Raw genomic sequence first — 7,518 nt, 5'->3', positions numbered from 1 at the left:
CGTGTAATTATAATTATTATTAGGCACAATTTCTGCCGAGGCCGTACGGCCCGATCCAGAGTATCGTGTACACTGTCGAGGGATGTGCGACGTGATCCATAGATGCATCTATACTGCTGAGGCGTTCGGCCCGTTCCACAGGAAAGGAGGATATTTTCTTATGTACCTTCGGAATGAGAGTATATTTATTAAGATTAATTCGAGAGGATGAACAATTTCTTTTAACAGTTAATTAATTAAACAGTAAATTAAGTATATGATATTTCAATCTTTTACTACCTTTCTCTAACAATTCACAATATAGTCCAAATAATTTAATTAAATAAAAGATACAATTTACACATGTAATTCATGATTTGAGTCCTAAACTACCCGGACTTTAGCAGATAGTAGTTACGTACGGACTCTCGTCACCTCATGCGTATGTAGCCCCCACAATTAGCAATAATTATTAATTTAATCATCTATGGGGAAATTTCTCCCTCACAAGATTAGACACGTGACTTACCTCGTCTTACTCTAATTTAATCTACTAGTAGGCCCTTTCAGCGATTATCCAACTCTGAATGGCTCGAATCTAACCAAAAATAATTCGATACAGTCACCAAAAGTTAAATGAATCAATTTCATAAGAAAATACTACATTTTTCAATAAAAATCTGAAATTAATTCAAAATTTGTCTGTGGGGCCCACGTCTCGGAATCCGGTGAAAGTTAAGAAATATGAACGCACATTTAACCACGAGTCTACCCATACCAAAATTACTAAATTCCGATAACAATTCGGCCCTCAAATCCTCAAATTTATCCAAGAGGGTTTTCAAACTTTTCTAACTTAATTCACCAATTAAATGATTAAAATAATGATGTATTCGGGTAATTTAACTAATATTGAGTTAAGGACACTTACCCCGTTGTTTTCTCTGAAAATCTCCCAAAAATCGCCTCAATCCGAGCTCCAAATCGATAAAATGAAAAATGGTCTCATTTTCAAAACTTAAACTCTCTGCCCAGTGATTTCTTCTATGCGATCGTGAACTTCCTCACGTCCCCATCTTCGCGATCGCGAAGAAGGTCTGACACACCAGCAAACAGCAGCAGCAATTCATTCCAATTTGGTCTGAAATCACTTCGAAACACACCCGAGCCCCTCGGGACCTCAACCAAATATACCAATCAGTCCTAAAACATCCTACGAACTTAGTCGAGCCTTCAAATCACATCCAACAACGCTAAAACGACGAATCATACCCCAATTCAAGCCTAATGAACTTTGAAATTTTAAGTTTCTACGAACGACGCCGAAACTTATCAAATCATGTCCGATTGATCTCAAATTTTCCACACAAGTCATAAATAACATAACGGAGCTATGAAAACTTTCGGAACTCAATTCCAACCCCGATATCAAAAAGTCAACTCCCCGGTCAAACTTCCAAACTTAAATTCCTGTTTTAGCCATTTCAAGCCTAATTTTAACTACGGACTTCCTAATAAAATTCTGAACACACTCCTAAGTCCAAAATCACCATACAGAGCTATTTGAACCATCAAATCCCGATTCAGGTGTCGTTTTCTCCAAATGTTGACCGAAGTCAGACTTAGCATTTTAAGGCAAACTTAAAGAACCAAGTGTTCCGATTTCAACCCGAACACTTTTTATTTATTTATTTATTTATCTTTTTTTTCCCATCAATCAATCATCTCAATAATGTCTTAAATCGGCACTGCGCTGCGTAGAAAGAAGGAGCGCTTATTTTGAATATGCGTTCTAATTCATACACTTAAGCTTGGCAGATCAATTGGGGTAAGATATTAGTATCAATTAGCCATCTTGCCACCCAACTGTATGCTTCTCGTGTCAAATGAATTCCATCCCAGCTGATGTAAGTACTCGGGTCAACACACACCGAGACTCCCAGAGCACCACAGTTTTTAATATTATGTATGTCAAAATTATAGTCTCCTCCTCCTATTCCACAACAAGCTTTCAAGACTGACGGCATTTTGTAAAAGCCAGAGATAGGCATTGTAGTAGTCACCATAAATGAGTGTAATGTTTGGGTACTCTTTCTTTAGCTCTTGAATGGCTTGTCGCAAATGATCATTGAAGAAGATTACTAAATTATTGAAATCTTTCAAGCAATGGTGCTCATCGTAAGCACTTGAATTGTCCGTCATGAATTTGGTTAGGATAATTGGAAAACAACCACTTGGGAAATTGCCAGGAACTACAATCCGAGTAGCCCCCAAACTAATGACCCTTCTAACACCATGAATGATGGCCTCAACAACTTCTGGCACCATTCTTCGCGACTCTTCCATCGTTTTACCTTCCAATAAGCCATGAGTGCATTCATTTCCTCCTATTTCTCCAACTAGGAACAGAGACTTTTTCAATTTTTCTGGGCAATCAGTATAGCAGGTGGTTTCCAATTTTTTCTGGGCAATCAGTATACCCAAACACTTACTAATTTCGAACCAACCATCCCCACAAATCATAAATTATTAAAAGTACATTCGAAAAATTTTATTTAGGAGAACGAGATTCTAAAAGTCAAAATGACCGATTGGTCATTATAAAAAAAAGTCAATCTTTCGAAGAAAGAGAATCTAGATGGTACGTACTTATTTTATTTTTAGAGTTTAAAAGTACTATCGTAGTATATATTTTGCAGACTTACTTTTTTCAATTTTGGATGTAATATTTGTGTTGTCTTTGCAAAAAATTTAACCTTCTTTTGTCTAGATTTCTAAATTGCCATCAAGGCTTGATCCTTTCATTCTTAATAATAATAAAAATAGGATTTGAACACTGAAAATGAAAAAATTCTAATAGTAAGCATGTTTAATGTGTCTTATTCAATACAAATTCAGATTAATCGGGAACCAATGAGAGTACTCGGACGTGAAAAACCATAAAAAGAAGAAACAAAATGATGTATAATTTCAGTTTTGAAAATTCTAAAAAAACTCAAAATCAAAAAATTGCTTTTAAAACTCAATTTTGAAAAATATAAAAGCAGATCACGACATAGATGGAGGATCTTTGAGTAAGCCTCAAAAGCAGACACGCAATTCTCGGATATTTATAAGTCAGATGTGTGCGAGACATGTAAGTAGCTCATTACAAAAATTGGTCAATTAAAATATTACTAATATTAGTCAAATATTATTAATACTAATTTTAGGGCACGTGTGTACCCTATCTCAATGAATAATATATTTAAAATAATTATATAAATATTATATTAAAATTATATTTGAGTTATAAAATAAAAATTTACATAATTTAAATAAGAAAAGAATTCGTATGATACATGTAATATTAAAAATTTATATACAATTCAAATAGTGAAGGATTTAATGCATAAAATTTAATTAATTAAAAGTATTGTCCACAGTTCTTTTACTTGTCATTAAGTAAATTCCTTAAATTGAATTTATTTTTAATTTATTTTAGTTCTTAGATTATAAATTGATACGACATCTAGGGTCAAACTTCCTAATATTTGGTAAGAGAATATTTAAGTCAAATCGTTTTTAATATTTAGCTTAGAGTTATTACTTAAATCTTTGGTGTTAGAAGTAATGAATTTTATAAGGAAAGAATTTATATAGCTAAAATCTTTCTTTATTTTAAATTCTTCGATATAGAAGTTTGTATATAGTTCGAATAAGGAATGATTTAATATTTAAAATTTTAATTAATTTCGAAGCCCTAAATATTAGAAAAATAATTAAATTATAATTCCTAAATATAAGGGAAATAATTAAATGTCTATTCCTAAATATTAGGGAGATAATTAAATAAATATTCATAAATATTAGTAGAATAATTAAAAGACTATTTTGTATAGTCTGAACTCTAATTTTAAAGGGTAAAAAAGGCAAACGACATTTCGTTAAGAGCCTTCGTGCTTTTAATATAATATATATTAGCCAATTAGCTATTTGTAGCAAAAAAAGTTAATTTTTTGCTTTCTTTTGAGTGGGTATTATTAGGATAGATTGAGTACATTTTAAGGAGCTTGAATCTTAGTTTTGGGATGATTTTGTGAAGTTTTTAGGTGGTTTGAATTAAAAATTCGAAATAAAAACTGAACATGGAAAAAAATGATATGTGTATCACACTGTGTATCAATTGTGTATCACATATGTATCATATTTGTATCAATTGTGTATCACATGTATATCCATGTATATTGATACAAAACCAATCCAAATCACCTTCAATCTTCCTCAAATTTTGTATATTGACTTATCAATATGTTTTCAATGAATTTCAACTATACCCATTGAAATTTTTTTATTTTTTGCTTAGATTTTTGGAATATTGTAATTTTTTTTTTTGTATTTCATCACTGTATTTGCTACCTCATCCATGAAATTTCCTTTTCGTCTTGCATCTAATGTTGCTAATCACGCTTAAAAATATAGAATGTGATTTTTGCATGTAATTCTTTGAGAGAAAGAACCTTATTTATTTGGTTTTTCAATTTTTGTATGTGTTTGGCTAGTTTTGGTAAGTCTATGACTAATAACTAGAGGTTGGTAAGTTGAGACTTATTTGGGATAGTTGTGTAAGTTTCCCTAATTAAAACAACTAAGTTAAAAGTCAAAAGAAATATTTCGATCCAAATTATAATATTGGTTGAGGTAATTTTAAAGGAACGAATCAACTAAAAAAATTTCCGACATCCTAAACGAAGAAGTAATTCACTCCCATCTTATTTTGTTATGATATTGTTGTTATCTTCATGGTCAAACAATTATTTCTTTGATTGACATCAAATCTTTTTTATGAAAATTCTCATTATAATTTTTTTATGTAATTTGTAATTAAATAAATTAATATCCAAAAGTTTAGATGATTTATATCTCGTATCTTTTAAGAACTATAACTCAGGTACGTTATAACTTTCAGCAGCCAAGAATGATGGCACAGGAGATCGAGCACTTTACCAAAGAAGCTTACTATATATCCAACAAGAACATGTATTGTAGAAAGATATAAAGAGAGTAAGTAAGTGCTTGAGTTTGCATTTTTAATACAGCCATTTATACATGTGTACACCAAATCATATTTGATCCTCTAATTATACAAAAGTATTATGCAGAATCATATCTGATCTTATTATACAAAAATATTCTAAGAATCAATTCCTACATTATACAAAATCAAATACAATCCTTAATATTATACTTTATCACCACCCCCACCCCCACCCCCACTCCCACCCCCCTCAATCTGAGCATGAGGTGTAATGTGAAGATTGGACAGCAATATATGAAACCTAGAAACTGATAAATGAAGGTCAATCTCTATGTGCTCAGTGCGAGCATGTTGTACAGGGTTAGCAGCCATATAGGTAGTGCTAATGTTATCACAATAAATTGTAACAGGGATAGGAAGTAAGATACCAAGTTCTTTGAATAATGACTGAAACCACAAAACCTCAGCGACAACCGAAGCAAGAGCTCGATATTCAGCTTCAGATCAACTAGAACGAGAAAGTGTGGGTTGTTTCTTGGCTGCCCATGTAATTAAATTAGAACAAGGAAATAACAATATCTTGTAACTGAACGACGGGTATCCAGACAACCAGCTAAATCAGCACCAGAGTAAGCAGCGAGAGTAAGAGGAGAGTTTTTCTGGAAAAAAAAGACCATGAGAAGAAGTACCTATGAGATATTGAAGAATGCGTTTGACATCAAGGAGGTGAGAGTGTCACGACCCAAAATCCAACTAGTCGTGATGACACCTAATCCTAACCCGCTAGGTAAGCCAATTAACAATATTCAATTCCAATGAAATTAATAAAATAATTAAATAGAAGAGATTATCTGAATCTTATATATTCCCCAAGTACCGGTAGTACAAATCATGAGCTTCTAAGAATAGAATTTATAAAGCTGGTATGGAATAAATACATCATCTGTTCGAAATGTACATAAACAGAGTTTTATGAATCTAAGCCTACCATGAACAAGAGGCAGCTGCAACTGGAACGCAGGTACGTCTTCAAGTCCAGCTCCTGTCGAACACAGCAACATCATCAATCAACATCTGCACGCAAGGTGCAGAAGTGTAGTATGAGTACAACCGACCCCATGTACTCAATAAGTAACAAACTTAACCTTAGGTTGAAAGTAGTGACGAGATGGAACAAGGTCGGGTCCAACACCAATAACAAAACAACAGTTAGTAACAACTTAAAGTAAGTAATAAAAGAAGTAATTCAAAGATGAAATGCTTGGCTTATTTATAGTTTCCCGGAAAATAGTACTGCCTTTCAAGTATATCAGTGAAAACCCAAATCGTTTACCGAAATTGCCAAAAGTATGAGTAAGTTTGAAAACAATAATTTTTCGAAAAATCCTCTCAACAATAAATAAGATGTTTCATTTTAATTTCCAGATAGCCAACGTAAAATGCATCCCTATGTCCATATGCCAATATGTGTGAAAAGCCATGAATGACGTGATACCATACAGCATGAGGAAAATACATTTCTATGCATGTATATCATGTGTACATGTCAATGCAATGTATCTTAGAGATGAACTCATGTACTCACACTCTTAGAGTACTCAATCTTACTGGCTCACACTTTCCACTCATCATGCTCAATCACTCAGTACTGTATATGGCCAATCCGGCACAGGGAAGATCCATCCCGGAATGTATACATCAATTGATCATCAGTCACTCAGTACTGAGTAGGGCCAATCCAGCCTGTGGAGAAGATCTATCTCCCAGGTATAAATGCTTCGGACAAGATCCATGTCCAGGGAAGATCCATCCCTCAATATAAATGCTTCACACAAGATCCATGTCCTGGGAATTAATTAACCGCGCTTAGTGGGGGTGTGTACATACTCCGGAGGGGCTCCTTCATCCCAAGCGCTATCATAAATCAGTATAACCGCTGCGACGTGTAGTCCGATCCCATAATGTCACTCATAATCAGACCCTTGGCCTCACTCAGTCATCAATCTGCGGCTCACAATGTCATGAAACTAGCCCGAAAATGATGATATGATATATCAATAAATAGCAACAGAAACTGAGATATGATATGCATATGAATGCGTATGACTGAGTATGTAATGCAATGAAAGCAGATAACTCAACAACAGAAATGACCTCAGTGGGTCCCAACAGGATAAGCATGTAGCCTAAACATGGTTTCTAACATGGATCACAGCTGAATAACTTAAGAACGTAGAAATTTCATGGTTACACGTAAGATCAGGTAACTACACAGTACCACAAAATAATGGAGTCACAATTCACACGGTGCACGCCCACACGCCCGTCACCTATCATGTACATCACCTCAACATCGACCACATAACGTGTAATTCGGGGTTTCATACCCTCAGCACTAAGTTTAGAAGTGTTACTTACATCGAATAAGCCAATTCCAATACCAAGCAAGCCAAGTGATGCTCCAAAATACCATCTCGCGTGTACCGACCTCCGAACGTCTCAAATCTAGCCAAAAGCAACTC

General features: G+C 34.0%; 1 pseudogene; it reads right to left on the bottom strand.

Moving 5' to 3' along the window:
• Window positions 1-1,784: 1,784 nt before the first annotated feature.
• Window positions 1,785-6,514, bottom strand: LOC142169866 (GDSL esterase/lipase At5g03980-like; annotated as a pseudogene).
• Window positions 6,515-7,518: the final 1,004 nt, after the last annotated feature.

Source organism: Nicotiana tabacum, chromosome 15, assembly GCF_000715075.1.
Source record: "Nicotiana tabacum cultivar K326 chromosome 15, ASM71507v2, whole genome shotgun sequence".
In the NCBI taxonomy this organism is placed as follows: domain Eukaryota; kingdom Viridiplantae; phylum Streptophyta; class Magnoliopsida; order Solanales; family Solanaceae; genus Nicotiana; species Nicotiana tabacum.
Note: the sequence above shows the minus strand (reverse complement) of the source record. Positions and strands in the feature narration are given on the sequence as shown.